We start from the raw sequence: 18554 nt of genomic DNA on the forward strand, positions 1-18554 counted from the left end.
TATGCTTTCAAAGTAAAGTGGTTTTTGACCTGCATGTTTGGGGACGAACACGGGCCTTATTAAAGCTACATTTGAAAAACACATAAAGGGATTATTTAAGAAGAAAAAATGTCCTCTGACATATTAAACTATTACACATTCGTAGATGATGCAGTATTTCGCTTGTATTTCATGTTCCACTAACACATATTTGACACTTTTATTTTTAAACCGAAGTCTCCAGATTATTTCCAGTGTTATGATGATTTCGGGGAAATTGATGTAGCTTCTAATTCAAGAATCAACACAGTCGCACCTTATAATGAAATCATTTATTTATGCATCACCACTACAACTTCATATATGATACGTAAATATAACAAATTTTGTATATTTTTAGTGTTTTTACATGTTTTAATGCATTTATGACTACAGATTGCTTTCATATGAGGATTATTAGGGACACCTGAAAGATGAATAAGATTTCCTATCATTATCACACATGCACATGCACGAACACACGAACAAGAAACACTCTTTTAAAACGGTCATGGCTGCTGACAAGACTGAACTAAACACTAAACATCTGTTTCTTTTCACAGATGCTTATTTTCACCTGCAGCACAGGTGAGCATGTTTCTCACAGCCCAGCTGCTCACCAGAACCTTAAGGCTGAATATAATGATGCTTCGTCCTGTATGAAAGGACACACCTGTGATATCTGACCTTTTATTATAGTGGTAATCCTCATTTTAGGAGGGGAGCTGGAAGAAGACAGACAGGAGATGATGCAAAAGGAAAAAGTGCATTTCCTGGATCCAGAGTGTCATGAGTGTGTACATTTGTTGCGTTGGGAAGGCCTGGCAGTGTCACTTCCCCACTCAGCAGACCCACAGTTTCACATGCACCGGGCATGACGAGAACAGCAACTCCGCTGATTTCGTGGTGTGTCTATCTATACGTCCTGTGACATTTGGAGGTGCCCGTCTCCCACTACTCGTCTCGTCTCGTCTCGTCTGTCCACACAGAAAATGTCACCGTGTTCAAATGTTGGATTCCTGCAGCGATGTTGTTTTGCGTCTGACCTCATTTCACTGTGCCTACAGGTTGATTCAAAATAGCAGATCTCTCTCAAATAACACAAGAGATGAGGATGTGTGTTAGGGATGTGCATGTCTCTCTCTCTCTCTCTCTCTCTCTCTCTCTGTCTGTCTCTCTCTCTAGGAATGTTTTAATTATGCTGCAGCTCATCCACTGACACACTTGTGATGTTCATTCATAGTTTGAAGGTATTTCAGTTGAGGTATAGCTGAAGCTTTATACTCATCTCAACATAATCAGTTGCCAGGATTTATGCTGTAGTCTGGAAAGTGAAATAAAATGTGTTCTCCTTTTTAACACCAAGGGCGTTATAAAAGGGAACTGTAAGCACTGTAGTCAGTGGTTCATTTTCCTGTTGTCCATGCTGTCGCACATCATATTGCTTTCTTATGATTAATGTTGACCTCTGAGTGTAAAGACTGCTGCAGATGAACAGCAGTGTAATAGTGTGCAGCTGTGTCGGAAAACAGATGCATCACCAGCAATTATTGTTCAGGCCGGCAACACTTCAAAATAAATGCAAAATCCAATTAGTAGATAGGTCAACAGCATGCAAATATTACCAGGAAGACGAATTACAACGTGCGTCGTAAATTTCAGTGACTGAACAGGCTTTACTGACAACAAATCCAGGTCAAGGTTGTTCTGTGGTGGCGTCACTATTTTGTTTGTTGGTTTCTCTAAGCCAGTTCTATAGTCTTCGCTGCTGACATCATTTCCATTAATACTTAAAGACAGATGCTTCTGTTTGAGTTCCTTCTTATGCTTTTTTCCTCTGGTCTGCAACAAGGTCCAGCTTCCAATCAAAGCTTCCTGCAGTCCTTCTATCTGTCCATCTATCACTCTCTCGCTCCCCCATCATTTGTTTGTCTCTCTCTCAATTTAAGAAGAGGCGATGAACGTAATAGTTTCCATCCAGTGGTATTTTATTAAAGGTAATCTCTACGCACATGAGCCTTCAATCTTTCACATAGCACATCTGTTTGCATGCACCCAAGCAACCACTGTGCCCCCTGAGATGCAATTACTGTAGCATCATACTCACTGTACTGTGAATCAGTTTTCTAATGAATTTTTAAGTGGCTTTTCACTGTCACTATCATCAGACATCACAAACCTTTGAACAAGTTCCACCACCACTTGCACGAGGACAGAATTCAGTATTATTATACCTTTATTCTGACTCTCCTTTCATGCACTGAGTGAATCACCATCTGTCTCTTGTGAATGAACTGGTGTGGCGCTCCAGAGAAGAGGGGATAATCAGGGCCCTTCAATCATCAAAACCACTTTTATGCATGGCCACACAGCTGCAGGCAAAACTAAAGGTGTTAATTTGTTGACATTTTCATCTCTGCATTCTGCAGGAAAAGCAATTAAAGTCATGAACATGTATTCTTTATTGGAAATGTGCAAAATCCTTATCTCAAATGGAAAAAGCAAGGTCCTCCACCAGAAAAAAGCTCGAACAAAGCAGTGAGGCGTTTCTGAGCTGTCAAAAGGTCAGGGCAGTGTCAGGCGGGTAAAGAAACAGTTCAACAATTTGGAAAATATGCTTATTCCCTTTCTTTCCCACAGCTAAAATTCAATACCATTCTACAGCCAGAGCTCATGCAGAAGGCACACCTCAAAGACATTATAGACAACAAACTTAACATACAATTAATCCATTCACTAAAGTGTGTCCGTTGTCCCATTTTGTTATGAGAAAGTCCACAGTCAGTGTGGTAGCTTGGCCTGGCCTTGCAGTTTGTAGCAGTCTGTCGAGTCTCTCCTGCAAACAAGTAAAAACTGCCTGTCTGGCTTTGCAAACGTAGCGAAGTCCATCCACCAGCACCTCTAAACTCCAGTGATTAACATGTTTCATCTTGTTTGCTTAATCCATTCAAAAACAAAATGTAGAAACAGCAAGTAGACGTTACGTGCTGGTCCTTTTGAGGCTACACACACTCTAGCGTCATACTTAGTGTGCAGATTTCCATCTCACCAGAGTACTGTGACATCTGGAGTGGCACTATAGGAGCTCCTGACTTACGTGTGGAACATATTCGTTGCAATAGCAGCCGTGCCTGCTCTCTCTTTTTTTTTGTAAATGTTAAGTAAAAATAACGCATTTGCAAAAAGCCATCTTCTCTCAAATTGTTACATTATAATCCCTGCTGTGAGGGATTAACGGAGAGGAGAATATGAATGTGGAAGTTCAGGGCAGGAGTGCAGCTGTAGTGCTCTGCTCTATATGAAGTGTGCATATGTTAGAGGAAAGTATTCTTTAGCTTCTGTTTTCATGCTTTGTAGCGGCTAAAATGCTTTTACATTATATACATGTAGATAAAATCTGATAGTTATGTGGAGCTTGGATCAATCAGAAAATAATCTCTTACCTCTAAATTTCCTGAATGACTGAAGAATGGAGTTAAATCAAAGGATGTGCACGTGTGCGTGGTGAGACTGTGGAGACAAAACGTCAGGAATTTACCCAAAACCACTTTAATCAATTTGTTCTTATGAGTCACGAGACCCAAGTCAAATTCCATGCAGCGACAAGGGCAGCCAGAATTACACTGTAATCAAAGTGAGCCACAGACTGGTGGCCCAGTTCTGCCCCCGCAAAATGCAACTTAATTATGGCGGCCAATGATGTCAGCTGAATTCAAGAATTAATCTTTTAAAGGGATTCAGAGCAGCAGACCCCAGATTAACAGGGTAACCTTTGTGGTGCATCTTTATCGAGTTATGAATAATTCATTGCACTAAACCATATCTTGCTCTCACAGTAATTGGATAAGATGGATGTGTGTGTTTGTGTGAATAAGCATCACTTCAGAGCCAAAGTGTCACAAATGTAAACAACATGTGTCAAGCTGCAGTAGTGAGAGACACATGAAGAGGTTATCACCGACGCTGAGGTTGACAATTCTCAGAGCCACAGACGAGCAGAGGAGGTATTTTGGATGCCTCAGATCTGTTTTCCGCCCCTGGAGGTTTCTCTCCTCCACTGGAGGCACGGCTCCAAAAGGGTTTTGTTGTCAGGCTGGTGTCTGGTGTTGCATCCAGTGTTCTCGAGCCTGCCCAGTCTTATGATGTACTGCCAGATGAATGCAACATATTTAAAGCTGCACTAATGCGTAAATTGAAATGGATAGCTTCTGATAATAAACCCACAGAGAATTATGAAATTCACTTAATTGTTTTGGTTTTCCTGCCCAAAAAGCTCTCATCAACCTTGTTTTCCATTGCAGCAGGTTTCAGCTGTTTTAACTCGCTGTACACTTCCCGATGTGTACTAAATGTTGGGCAGACAAAGTTAGCAACGAGCTGGTAGCACAGTACAGGATTTAGCAGCTAAAAAGCCTGATATGCTGCTCAGGGGTTAGTGGAGACCAAAACGGAGCTAAAATAGGAGTAAATATTCGCCTTTTAGCCAAAACGTTGCAGTGTCTGTTGTGTGCTGCCTAGAAATAGTAGTGTTGTGTTTGTTCTGCTGCCCCCAAGTGAAAATAAATGAATGCACCTTTAATCTGAAAAACAAAAAAGTCGCATTCAGTAGTTCATTTTACTGTAATATCAGGAAGTAGAATTAAAGTGTTCCTTCCTCCATAGAGAAAATGAGGCTCTGCACACCTATTTTAACATTTATCTGCCTTTTCTCCAAATCTGCAATAAAACACTTCATATATGAGCATGGTATAGAACAAATTAGGTTAAAAAATCATGATGAATAAAGTGTTTTCTATTCACAATTTCATTGTACAATACTGCATGTAAGAGGCTGTATGGTTTGTTCACAAATGTTTATGTGGTTGAGTGTCTGCGTGCACATCCCCAGCTTTGTGCTATTTGTTTTCGAAGCCTTGATGTACTTTTGTGTCTCAAAGCGACGGACTCGGTTTTACTTGTTTTTTCCACACACCCTCCTGACCTACATCTCTTTTCACAGACACAGTTCTCAGCCAGTGTCAGCGCAGCAGCTCCCGCTTTGGTGCTCGTCTTTCTCTTTTGAGCGCTGACATCCTCCCCTCCTCTCAAACGTTTTTCACCTTTCTGTCTTTCTGGTGTGACTGACATCTCTGGAGTTTTTTTTAGTACAATGCTGCAAAAGGTTTGAAGTCAATACAGAATACAACACGCAACACCCCCCCTCCCCGCACAAACACAGAGGATGACTGATCCACGTCATGGAGTTAGTTTTATCTTTGCTCTTTGTTCTTTTTGCTGATGCACTCGCCCACTGGAACCTGTCAATGTCAGCTGTCTGTTTTCTGCTCGGCTCAATCAGCATGTCAACCCTCCTCACCGCTGGGTAGTCTCATGCAAGTCGTTTTTAAATCAGGCATAAGAATATTCCTCTCTGTGGCTGACTTCTCTGCAGTGGTCATTATTATATAACGACGTCCCCTCACCTCACTCTGAAACATGCACTGCAAGCAACCCTCAGTGTCATCTTCAATGTCCTTTTCTGTCACGGTGAGAAATGCTGATTCACAAACAAGTGGTGGTTCTCACCGTCACATTAATTTGATTGATGTCCTCAGCACACAGGCATGTGCTCATTATTATACTAAGCATCTCTTCAGGACTTCATTTATAAAAAGTCAGGAGTTGTAGGTGGGTGTTTTTTAATTTTTAGTTTTAGCAAAGGCCAAAATATAAACTCTAAACTGGGAATGTGGAGGAGGGTCCCTCGAGAAATAGTGCCTACTTAAAACCAATTCATCGCAATTTTGCAATTGATTTACATTATTAAAGTCCATCTGGATTATTTTCTGGCCTGCAGCTGAGGCAATCAAAACACCCCAGTTATTATAGTAAACACGGTAATTTACATCGAAAGCTCATTATAATTATAACGGCATCCTGGTCAAGGCAACTTAATAAACATGTCTCTATGTGCAGACACACCAACATAAATGATGAATCTAGAGGAAACATGATAATAAGCAACGTTTCTCTATATCTCATCAATGTTCTGACACAAAATGCATTCTTTTACTTAAGATATGTAATAGTTTACAAAATATAAATCATGGGATTAGCACTGAGCTGTGTGTTTTATGGCACATCTTCCATTGTTAAGCATTTTGCTAGCTGAACTCCATAAGCTTGTGATTAAAGACTATAGTTTTTCATGCAATTATATTTGCAACTATGTCTTTGAATGCACAGTGAAAACCCTGTTCAAAGCTGCAGACAAGTGAGAGATGGTTACTCTTGATTACCAGGTATGGTGGCTGTTCAAAGGGCCCCCTGCTGTCTGAAATGCATTTTAAAGATCCCACTTTTGTTTAAATGCCATAACAGCCATCTAAAGCATGGTGGATAAAGTGATGCATGAAGCTGAATGCAGGAGTGCAATAACTGAAATGATCTAAATTGCTAAGCTATTGTTACTGCTACTACTTAATACTGAAGAGTAAACTTAGGACTTAATAATACTCTCATTCGTCGTTTGAGAGGAGGGGAGGATGTCACTCTCTTCTTCCTCAGCCTCCTCACACCGAGGCTGCTGCGCTCCAGCAAATGATTCCTGAACGGAGGCTTATTCTTGGCTCACATTTGCAAGACAGCTAACACATAAGCAAACTTGTCTTATCTACACACTGTTGGGAGTTCGTTTCTCCTTACTGGGGGATGCATTTCTCCTTTTTTGGGAGAAGGTTTCCATACTTTCAGCCTCTGCGATGAGATAACATGTCCCAGACCAGTCTGTCTGCCGAACACAAACAGACCAAACTGATGTTAAAACTAGCCTAAAACCCCCTGGTAGCACAGCCGGCCCCATCATTGTTGCAGTAATGGAGCATTACTGGGATCAGTAACTGTAATGCAATACCTGAATTTTAATTGTAGCCCCCTTGGTAAACCATCTTTTACCAAATGAGGAGAGATGCATGGTGTATTCAGACAAAACACAGATGTCACAGATTATTAGTCGATCACAACTGTATATGAAGTGACAATAATAGAGAATGAAATCACAGGAGAATACAAAAAAATATGCTTTAAAATATGCTTTAAAATACACAATATTTTACACACATTACAGAATCGGGTTAGACCCAAGTGCTCCGTTTTTGCTAGCAGGCATGAGCAGATGGTATTTTTTTTTATTTTTCCAGGATTATTGTCAGACAATATTTTCAGCCAAGACAAGCAGACGCGTGGAAATCCCAGTGAAAGTGGAAGTGATGCACTGGAGCTCTAAAAGTCAGGTAAATGTCAGATGATTGATACTGATGGTGCTCGTCCAATATCTCATTGATTCTGGTGTAAATGTATATACGCTCTATATTCCATCAAAGCATGTAGCACCTGATGTTTGGTACCTGAGGTTAATTATGCTGACATAATGAAATAACAGTGAAATAGTAATCATGAAATAACATAATGAAAGATGATCAGCTTTGAATGCTCATTGATTTACCTTGTGAATTTGAAACACTGGCTGACTGACATCTCACATCTACCTACAACAGAGATGGATTACAAGATGGGGACAAACTGAGGTGGCCCAATACGGCGAAGTTCCCTCTAACAGCCAGAATGGACACCAGCCTGCCATTTGATATGACGCTGTTGCCCCTGCAGTGAAGGTGATGAACAGAACTTTCCAGACTTTTATTCCCACCCAGCAGACCCCTGCAGAGCCTGAAAACTTATAGACATGAGGGGGTGAAACCAGATAACCCAGTCAGAGGATGGTGACAGTCCAGAGGCCATCTGATCCTCCCCGAGTCACCGTCACTGTCCAGCTAATCTCCTCGTAGTGAAAACAGACAGGGTCTTTTGTCCTGGTCAGGTTTATGGAGGTCAGATGGAGGGCTGTTTGTGACGGCAGAACCCATCAGGGTTGGGACAGTTACTTCTGATCACAATATATTTACGTCATCACCTGCTCCCCAATTGAAGATCATCACTAGGCTGAAATGACTCCTTCTGAGTGCACGTGCGGTCATTTGCATTGCATATTGACAAAGATAACTTGAGTATAAGAAAATACAGCTTTGCTGCTGAGGGTGCACAGAGAGACAAATCCTCTCATTTATAGCCAGACTGGTGCATGTAGGTAAAGGTCGGTAAATGCTGTCAGTCATTTAGTTTGTTTTTTTGCTTAACAATCCTAGTGTCTTTTGTGTCATTCAGAAAATGCTTCTCTTATTCTTTATAAAAAAAAATGCTTGCAATGCCTTCATATTTGTTTGGTCAATGTATGGCTACAGCCAACAGTCAGTTATTTCAGATTTATAAGGTCACTTCGCCTGCTAAGAGATATTTTGGCACATAACACAAAGCAAAATGACAACTTGTCGCTTTTGCACTTTTTTTTTTTTTTTTGCACAGATTAAACAAATGAGATATAACGTGTTAATTGGAAGTTGAGCCCCGTTGAGCTTTAGAGGTGCTGGTAGGTGGATTTTGTGACTTCAGACGGAGCCAGAGCTAGCAGTTTCCAGGCTTTATGCTAAGCTGGCTGTGGCATTGCATTTCCCAGACAGGTATATCAGAGATAGATAAGATCTTCTCATCAAAAATCGCAGTATGCAGTATATTGTCAGTAAAAAATTAGCCAGGTTTAGCTTAGCTTTCCATAAATGCTGAAATCAGGAGGAAATGTGAAAAAGTTGTGGTTTTACATAGAGCTACATGCTGAGATTAGTTCTTGGCCGGATGTAGTGATTCAAAACAAAACGCTGAAAACTAGAAAGATATTAAGAATTCCTTTCATGATTTCCTCAGTTATTGCTGAAGAGATTCAAAAGACATGTTTGCAAATCATTTACGTATATCCTGCATGGCTCCCGCGTAATCAAACTTCAAAGACACAAATTAATTAGGTGTTGCTGTGGTGATGAACGAGTACGTCTTGATCACAGTCACGCCAACTTTGCATCATGACTTTTTTCATATCCTGCAGGAAGGTTGAGTCTGTGCCAGCTGTGTTATTAAAGGCAGCAAATCTGATTGAAATCTTCTGCATTTCTCACCGGAAAACATAAACACCTACTCCTGCTCCAATAACCTCGATCCATGACAGTGTGTGTGTGTGTATGCTGCGTTTCTACTTTGTGTGGGCTGCCACTTTGTTTGTTTCACAAAGCAGATACTGATCACATTACTGAAATACCAACATGGCCCAGTATAAATATTTATACTGTGGGTAAGAAACTTGTGCTTCCTCAAACCGAACTCTGTCCGGGTATCAGCCTGAGGAAATAATATTCCTTCCCCGATGCAGTGTGCTGCATATTATGATGAGCCAGGAAGATGTGAGGAACAGAGATGGAGCAAAGTTTTCAAAAAGTTGGTTTGAGCTCTTTCAAGTAAGACTGCTTTTAATTGGTCAGTGGAGTGACCCAGATACCTACAGTACAGTAATTACCTGCTGATTCAGATGATGCACAGATCAGTGTGTCACACTGAGGGAAACGGCAGCAGAACTGAGCCAGAACAGAATCCCAAAGTGCATCTGAATGAGTTTCCTTATGGAACACCAGCAGAAATCTGAGATGCAAAGAAATGGGTTTTTGTGCTGTAAAGACACACTGCAGGCTTTCAGATGGGCTTAAGAAATCGGGTCAGGGAGGTGAAAGAAGGAAAGTCAATTCTATTTAAGAAGAAGTCATCTTATAGTAAAATGAAGAAATTCATTTAGAAGTAACATCTGAAACAAAAACTCCATCAGGCCACATGATCAAAGCTTTCACACTTGGTGCTTGGTGTAGAATGCTGTTTTCAATGTGTGCTGTCACAGCAGCGTTTGGCCCCTTGACTTTTCTTGTAATTTTGAATGAAATGTCTCCTCGACTGTAGAATGGATTGCCATGCCATTTAGTACAGACATTCCTGTTCCCCTCAGGATGAATTGTAATAACTTTGGTGATCTGCTGGTTTTTCTTCTAGCGCCACCATCAGGTTTTGATTTGTCCAACTTGGGTTTATGACCAGATACCTGGAGAAGTAACGGCATTCCTATCATTCCTATCCAGAGCTTTTTAAGTATAAATGATTAATACATAAATAATTAATAATCTTCGCCGAAACACGATCTGCAACTTGTGTCAGCTGAACAAATCACACCAGGTGATCAGACCAGTCAGTGTAAAAGCTTTGACTAATTGTTTACAAAGCAACAACAATGCTGCAGCACCTTCATCAATATAGAGAAATATCTTTGGTTATTTTGTCGAATAATGGCTCAAGAAGCCCAAACCTTCAGCCTGAGAGTGCATCTTGTAACCCTGCTGTTACACATGACTGTGTTTGATTCACCATCTGAAGTCATGCATTTGAAAAACTTTCCAAAGCTACACGTAAGCAGATTTTAGTGAGTGGACTTAGTAAACAGCTAGCTGCTAAAATACAACCCTCAACTTAAAGTTGCACAGCAGATAATGAGCAGAGAGGTAACCAGACGTCAAGTCAGCAGAAGTCTGCGTCTGCCTGATGTCAATGTTGGTAGAGTTTATTGAAGTGCAACCTGTTCCCAGTCCTTCAAGGCAGGAAAACAGGCTGGGAGTCGGTCCTCCTGCTGGACACTTCCAGGATCTTATCAATGAAACGGAGAGCTGGGTCAAAGGTGCGAGTGTGGAGCTTTGACTGCGCGTGGAAGAGGAAGAGGAGACGGAGGCAGGTATAAGACGATCAGCTCCTCTCATCTTTAATACATTACCCGTCGTCTTCGTGGGAGCAGGGCTGAGTCAGAGCACTGTTTGAAGTCTTCTGACCTCATTAGGTATCAGTTTGCTGATGGGGGATGAGGTCTCTGCACGTCTTTGAGGAGTAAGACCCTCGAGGAGGAGGTTTGGATGCTTCTTTGATGTTCGCGTCGAGGGATTGTGCGCTTCTTGCGGATTCCATTTCTTCCGAATTCATTCATACAAACACAGATGCAAGGCCGCTTCAGTGAAAATCAGCAGATACAAAAAAAAAAAAACTTTTGTCTAATCAGAGACAGTCTTATTGTCTGTGGCTCTCCTCACTCTAATTCCCCTCTGATCGCCCCTGTCTCCAACTTTTTTTTCACCTCCATCAACTTAATGATTATTCCAGGTGGAGGCTCTTTCATCCATGTGATTATAGCTGAAAGCTTGCTGCTGGCTGTCTGACATTTCTACCAAGTGACAGTCAAATTCTTCCAACTAGTCGTCAAGCACAAATGGAACATGGAAGACTTTAAATTACTGCAGGGGACCAAATAACAAACATCAACACAGCATCAAAACACCTCTGTTTATCCACAGTACTTGATCATCCGGGGAAATGAGGTTACTGCCATGGCTACAGCTACAAAGGAAACCAGTCTAAAGTTTGTGAATATGATAAGGAAAAAAAGATCAGCAAAATACAAAACAAAAAACAATTTATTCGCAAGATATAAATTTCTTACCTGCGTTTGATTTGATCCAGGTTTGGAATTAGACTCTGACGTCCACACCATTTAGGGGCTGTACAGAAATGACAAAGGAGGGACAGAGAATGGCTAAAAGTTTGGGGAGAGCAGGGTAGGGTGGGCGTTATTTTCCCCATGAATAGCAGATCATTATGTCATTATATGAATCTATTAAGATTTCTCTCTAAATGAAAGGGAGAGTTCAAAGAAAATAGAAACACAGATGAAGGTCTCACTTTTTTATTGACTGAAATCTAAAATTCAGCCTCTTATTTAGGTTGTACATATTAGTGCATCAGTGTGATATTTGTCTTGCGTTAAAGGCGTGGCGTGCTGTGGTAAAGGCATACTGTCGAACAGCAGGTGTTTGCATCGTGCTGTGACTCGGAGTGTGCACAGGTAGAGTTTAGACCCCGTTCACTGTCTAAGTCACGCCTCTCTGACGGAAAACCTTTAAAGGGATGATTTATTCTCTTTATGTTCTGACGAAGAATACATGTTTGTGCTGGAAATTGCTTGTCCGTGCTGTGCAGCTGTATGTTAAGCATAAATATTGAGGGCGTTAGCAGTGACCTTGGAAATCCATTAGTTCTCAAAGACGACATACTATGCTCAGTTTATTGCTTTGCTTCAGTGTGTGAGCGGTGATGGCTGTCCGTGTTATCTTAAAAGAGAAAATAGCTACAAAGACATTTACAATATTCGCTCCAGATTCCTTTCATTTAAAAACCTACCTAGAGATTCAACTCACGGCCTTCTGACTGTGCGTCATTTCAAACTGAGCCTCACTTTCTGTAGAAGGATGAGTTTTTTCAATGTAATTACCATAGAAAACATCACAGGGGTTGATTACTATTCAGAATAAATGTCAGCGTTAGAGAAGTTGCGTCAATCTGTCATGTTCTGCCAGCAGGCTCCCAGCTACCTAAAGGGATGCAAGCAATGCCTTGATGATCCTCTCTGCGGCTGGCATTCTATCACGCATCCACCCATCCATCCACCTGTCTGCTGCTGACTTCACCGCTACATGAGGAAAGTGGCCTTTTCCCGAGCTGAAATATTTAACTTCCCCTGGGCTGTTTCCCTCTGCAGCTGTGAGAGGATCACACGTTTGTCGTGGAAGGTTGCGTGGTAGCCTCAGTCAAACTCAGCAAAAACTGAAAAACACACCACCCTGGGAGGTGTGATTTTACTGGGCCCTCCGTTGATTTTGACGTGTGAAAACACGAACGTAGTGTGAAACTTGTTAGCTCCAGTCTGCCAAAGGCTTTGAAGAGTTTATCTGTATCATTGCCTGCACAGGTGCAATGCCTCAATGGCAGACAATAGATTTGCTGCTGTCTAAATAAACCCTTGAGATGCACACAATGTGGTTATATTGATTAAAAACATGACAGACACCAGCTTTACCAGCAGGTCGTTCTTTATCAGTGCTTTTGATCTAACTCAAGTCCTTCGTGTGTTATATATGGATCTGTGGAAGAAAGCCATGAAATGACGTGTGTTTAATTAAAGTCATTATAGGGATTATAGACTAATACAACTTGTATAAAGCTAACATTCATCATATCGTTGCATACAGTTCACGTGCATGGAAAGGTCGGCAATATAGAAAGGGTAGCGATGATTTAATAATATATTACACAGTACAGGCTTTAAAGCATGATTTACATGTAAAGTGAACCAGTCACACTTCTCTCTGGAGACAGCTTTGTGTCCCAGGGATGATGTTATACCAAGTGTATCTGCACAATGTTGACTGACGATGTCTCTTATGTTTTCCTGTAAACGATTTGGTCAAGTTTAAAAACTCACAGCACAGAGTTAAAGAAATCCATCAACTTTTTTGCTATATGGGCTTTTTTTTTTTTTACTTCCCTGACAAGCGTTAGACAAGAAGATTGATACCACTCTCATGTCTATCATAAATATAAAACTACAGCCAGCTGGATAAGAGCAAAGACTGGAAACAAAACAGCTCGTCTGGCTCAGTCTGAAGGTAACAGAAGCTACGTAACAGACCCTCTAAAGACCACTAATTAACACATTAGGCCTATATCTTGTTTGTTTCATGCAAAAACCAAACTGTAAAGGCAACAAGTTGGACAGAGCTTAGCCAGCTTGTTCCTCACCTTTAAGCGAAACTGACGAGCTGCTGGCTGCAGCACAAGCAAAAATGAAGCATTTCTTCACTGGAAAAAAAAAACACCGGCTGCGAACATAGTCCAGGCAGCATTTCTGTTATCTTTAAAACGAATCTGGCAGGACAAATTAATATAATTTCATGCTATTTACTGTAAATGATGTATTCAGCTGTTAAATGCTCGAAACAAAACACTGACTCACTGACTGCCGGCAGGGAAGGCTGGCAGCGTTCAGGCCAAGTAAAGATTGAGTCACATCCTCTTTGAAGTGGAGCGTCTTTACTTTGTCTTTGAATAATATGCATAGAAGTCACACAGTTTACTGACTGCTGTGGAAGCAGAGCAGCAGGAGGGACGGACATGTGCACGCACCCTCAATGGGCTTTTTATAGCATCACAATTTTCTCTTAAGTTCTCCTATAGCGTTGACCTTGTGATGCTCATGCTATAGACCATGAATGCCTCTCATTATGCTTTTTTCCTTTGTGCCGTACTGTTCACGTGTCATTGTAATGCTCTTCAGAGCTGCTTGAGGTGACATCTATGATGATAACGCTGGCTACTTAAGTGAAATAATGAGGTTTTAGTAACTGAGTGAGAGCAGTAGAATGTCTTTCTGTCCACCTCTTTGGTCCAGACTGACATTTTTTCAACAATTATCGGATGGATTGTCATTTTTTCACTGATATTCATGTTGCCCAGTGATTGAATCCCATTGACTTTGGTGATTCCCTGACTTTTCCTCTAGTGCCAACATGAGGTTTATGTTTCTGCCTTTCTTTAAAATGTCTTGATAACCATTGGCTGGATTATCCAAAATGTGGTCCAGCCATTTATGTTGCCCTCAGGATGAATTGTAATAATTTTACTGGCCTCCTGCTGTTTCGCTTAACACCATCATCAACATATATTTTGCTTTGTACTTGCAAAATCAATGACATTCCCATCAGCCTCAGGCGTACTTTGTGTTTAGTTAGCACGCTAACATTAGCATATAGCTCAAGCACAGCTTTATATAGGCTTGTTTTTCCTTTGCCTCAGGTGATGCAGTTTCCCTCTGATCCAGACTAAGCTAGGCTAAATGTATCCTGAACAAATCAATGTAATGGAGGCTCAAGCTGACATTTCTATCAATGTCCTCACCTCTGGGTAAAACGGCAAACAAGCATGTTTTCCCACAATGTCAGACTGGTCCTTTAATAAGCCTCTTACAGAGTGATTTATCTGTGTGCTGACCACATACATTGCCGCAGGCCCATTATTACTATCACAAAAATATAATTTTGTCCTACATATTAATCCCTATGAAGCTTGTGTAGCCTATAAATGTTCGAGCTTCCTGTCTAACAACAAGCCGCCTGTCAAACTGAAACCCTCTTATCCTTTTCTTGACAACATTTCAGTTAAAGCTTAAAACTGCTCTGGTTCTGTCATGTCAATTTTTTGTTCAAACTTTTCCATCATCTTAGCAATGATCTTTTTGACACTCTTCCTATTGCAGAAGACACAGATTTTTATTTAGCTTACCTGCCTGCACACTCCACGATAGCTGCGCACACAGGAAAGGTAGCAATTAAGGTGACACAATAGCATCATTTTGATGCTCTAATCCATTATAGACGGCTCAATATGTCAGTGTACCTGTCTCGTTTGTATAGGTCAAATGAGCTGTTACCTTGAGATTCAATTATAAAATACCACAAGGACCATTTGTAGGCGCTGCTGCAGCATCATTGTCATTCTAGTGGTGTCTGATGAGCATGTGTGGGAGAACAAATGCATCTCTGATGATGAGAGTGTGTTTGTGTATAAGACAGTATATGTGACAATGGTATTTTAGATGTGAAATGATGCATTTTTAGAATGTGACACCCCACTTGCATCTGTATCCACATTGTGCGACTGCACCATAATTAACAATGTCATGCGGTCTGACACAATTGGAAAAACTGATTCACTCTGATTACAAAGCGGGAACATCGTGCCATACTGGCTTGTGCTCAAATGATTTAGCTTTATTTAAAGCCACCAGCAGTTACGCTTGACTCCCACACGGGTTTCAAACACGGCGGAGGCGGGCGGCCTGCCTGCATCATCTAATTATTCTGAGCAAATAGCAGCTGACACAGAAAATGCCGCAAGATCAATGCGACGCTCTGCTTAATTTCACAATGACGTATTATGGTGGACGTCTGTAACATGCTGTGGCAATTAATGTCATTCCTGCAGTGGGATAGGTGTGAGAGCAAATGCCAAGGACAAAACTGCACACAGACACATCATCAACAATAAACAGATTTCTTTAGATGTAATGAGATGAAACAGACATTTTATTATATATTATTATTTTATCTCTCTTATGTGCCAGCTCATTTTCTTATGATCTTTGTGAGAAATTAAGAACGTGTACTCAGCTTCTTCTAATATTAAGAAATATAAATGCGCAATTTTAATGAGAATTCATCTCACTAAAAATCCTTCACTTAAGGGCATTATCACAAATTAGTCCGAACATCTACCAGGGTTTTTTTTAGTGAAGCGATGCTGCAAAGTGCCAATTCGACCAAGCACACAACTGCTTCACAGCAAACAGTCAGTGTCAGCCACCGTGTACGGGCCAAGTGAGGCAGCACAATCTGTTCCACAGGAGGCTTTACAGGACAGTGCCATCAAGAGTGAACTGAAACCACTTAAGCGTTGAGTCCAGCTGCTGTGCGGCACGTCTGCCTGAAGCTGGATCAGAGGAGCCACACGGTCCAGAGATTACAAATGAGTGAAAAAGGGAGGAATACTAAAACGATTTATTGGGAAGACTTTGAGACATTTGATTTTTCTCTCATGAAAATCTGCATGGGTGGCTAACGCACAGTGCACACAGTACAGGTTGAAGCTTGAATTAAAGCTGCGCTGACACTGAGCTGCTAACCTGCTTTCTCTCCGCAGCACTGAGGTTTAGGATGTGATGCTGAGCTATTAGGAAGAAAACAGTGAGCGTCTGGGTGCAGGGCTGGATTATTACACCTGACTGTGGCGAATCAATATCATACGCTTCTTATAATGAAAATGATATGATATGGAACAGTGGAAGCACATTTGTCAAGCAAACAGTGTCAATAGCTTCCAAAGCAGCTTACAGTGTCTGTTATAGAGTGTAGTGAACAACTGATTTTGGACACTGTTCTGATTTATATTATAATACAGTCTCTTGGCTGCACAGCGGTTTGAACGGGACATTTCTGCATCTCAGTGTCAGACTCGGGGAACAAAAGCATAAAACACGATGACGAGGTCTTTAGAGGTAAGAGCTACTTGTCGTGTGACATCGGTATTGATATGTAACTGATACGTGGCAGAGCTCACGGGTGAATCTATAAAGCACAAACATCTTTAAAAGCATTTCACTTGTGCCGCACAATCAATGATTTTACTTGTGAGAATATGTTTATACAAAAAATCTCACTTTTGTTTATGAATAATCAATAAGACACTGCGCTCCTATTTTTCTCTACTCGCTTCTTCTCTCTGAGGGTTCGTTCTAAGCAGACAGGCTATTGATTAGACCCCATTCATTATCCTGATGCATGGCTGTGCAACATCTACTGTCTGTTGTAATCTGAGGAGAGCCATAATGCTGCTACAGTACTGCTGCTCCATTAAAGCCCAACAATGAGCAACTACAGTGCAATGTGAGATTAAAGCCATGGAAATGGGTGGTCATAAATCTCTTAGGACAATAGAGACAGTAAGGAACTTGGCATGCATGCATGCATGCACACACACACACACACACGTATACATCTATGCTTCTTTGCACAGAAATTTGAGTCAAACTTAGTCTTGGATGTGTTAAACAGAGAGAAAGAGCGAAAGATTATATGCTAATGACATTTGTCACTCTCTAGTGTGGTTCCAGCAGCTTTCTCAGCAGATTTGGAGGGAGGCATGTGCACTTGTGTGTGAAAGTGTTAGATGCGATGAGGTTGGGTGTGTGAGGGAAGTGCAGTATCTCAAGGACAAGGTCAGTGCGATAGACCCAGCAGGGAGAGGGGGGAGGGACAGCACAGTTAGAGAAAGAAATGGTATTCATGTACGTACGTCATGCTAAGAGATAAGATGCCATGCTGGTAGGCACAATGTCAAAACTTGACTATACTGATACTATGGCAGCCTTGGGAGCCTAACTCCGCCATCAACACTACAGCAGAGGAACTCAGCTCAGTCTGCCTTTTTTTTTTTTTTTTGGACAGTGTAGGTGGGCAGCTGTGGTCAGTGACAGCAGGATTGGATTTTTCATTCGCATTCATTACCTCCCTTTTTCCAGCCTTTGAGTTGCCTCCATCTTTTCGTCTCATTTCTTTCATTTCTTCCCTCCTCTCCCCTCCCATGATCCTCCTCCTTCATCACACTCTAGTGGAGGTGGTAAAGGGCACAAGCAGAGGAAGGCACTGCTGAAACAAATGAGAAGAAGACCCCTGCAGCAGCTGCCCGTTTGACACTTCTAATGAGCCCCGACACACATGCGCACACACGTCGCATTGATTGCATTGTTAAATCTGTCTTTCTGTACAGACAAGATGTCAAAGCCATGGTGAGTTAAGGAAAAGTGATTTTTGGCATCTAAACCATAGTTTTGTATTGTATTTGAATGAGACCAAAAACATAAAGTCACTGCACAGTCCCTGGTGCATGATATAACTCGTCTGTCGAGTCTAGCTGTAGATAAGACAACAGAGTGAAAAATGTGTCAGTCAGAAATTTCAAGTCAAATCAGCAATCATCAACATATAGAAGTCAGATTAAAACACCACAGTACCATTAATCTATGGTGGTTGCGTGTGATTTTATGGAAACGAGAAAGAGACAGAGGTGGAGGCAGGAAATGGGCAGTAAACAGAGAGAGCTGATGCTGACGGTGCCAGCACTGCGGGGCACCGGCTGCTTAT

Source organism: Chelmon rostratus, chromosome 11, assembly GCF_017976325.1.
Source record: "Chelmon rostratus isolate fCheRos1 chromosome 11, fCheRos1.pri, whole genome shotgun sequence".
In the NCBI taxonomy this organism is placed as follows: domain Eukaryota; kingdom Metazoa; phylum Chordata; class Actinopteri; order Chaetodontiformes; family Chaetodontidae; genus Chelmon; species Chelmon rostratus.